Here is a 721-nt window from a genome sequence, read left to right on the forward strand (position 1 = left end):
CAATATAGAGTCTCAGGTAGTCTTGGCCTCAAGCTGTGTGACTGGTCTTCTCTGCTTCCACTTCCCAGATGTGGAGATTACAGGCATCTGTTATTATGCCCAGTTTATGGTGGTGCTGGGAATCGAACCTAGGATTTCCTGTATGGTAGGCAAGAACTCCACCAACTGAGCTCCTTGCCCAGGCCAGAATATGGTTATTTTCGTTTGTTTAGTTTTTGAGGCAGGATTTTCTTTGTGAAACAGCTTTGATTATTCTGGAACTCATTTTGTAGATCAGTCTGGCCTCAAATTACAGAGATCCCACCATCTCTCGAGTGCTGGGATTAAAGGTGTGTGCTGGATGAAGGTTCTATGGTGATATTTAAGATATTCATCAGTCTGACTACAGGGCAAGTCAAGATCAGGCCCCCTCTCCTCTATTGCCTAGGGTCTTAGCTGGGGTCATCTTCATCAACCCCATATCAGACAAAGGACTAATCTCAGATATATAAAGAACTCAAGAAATTAGACATCAAAATTCTAAGTAACCCAATTAAAAATGGGGTACAAAACTAAACAGAGAATTGTCAACAGAAGACTCTCAAAGGGCCAAAAGATACTTAAGGAAACGTTCAACTGCAGCCCAACAACGCCTGCTCTAAGCGCTACAGTACAGTTTGCGAGTTGGGCAAGGGGTTGGAGATTGAAACACACACACACGCACACACAGAGAGAGAGAGAC

At 43.7% G+C, this 721-nt stretch overlaps 1 protein-coding gene across 5 annotated transcripts in view; it reads left to right on the top strand.

Moving 5' to 3' along the window:
* Spop (speckle type BTB/POZ protein) overlaps positions 1-721 on the top strand; it is an 88,053-nt gene that overhangs the window by 49,812 nt on the left and 37,520 nt on the right. The window lies entirely within an intron of this gene.

This window comes from Microtus ochrogaster, chromosome 7 (genome assembly GCF_000317375.1).
Source record: "Microtus ochrogaster isolate Prairie Vole_2 chromosome 7, MicOch1.0, whole genome shotgun sequence".
Lineage (NCBI taxonomy): Eukaryota > Metazoa > Chordata > Mammalia > Rodentia > Cricetidae > Microtus > Microtus ochrogaster.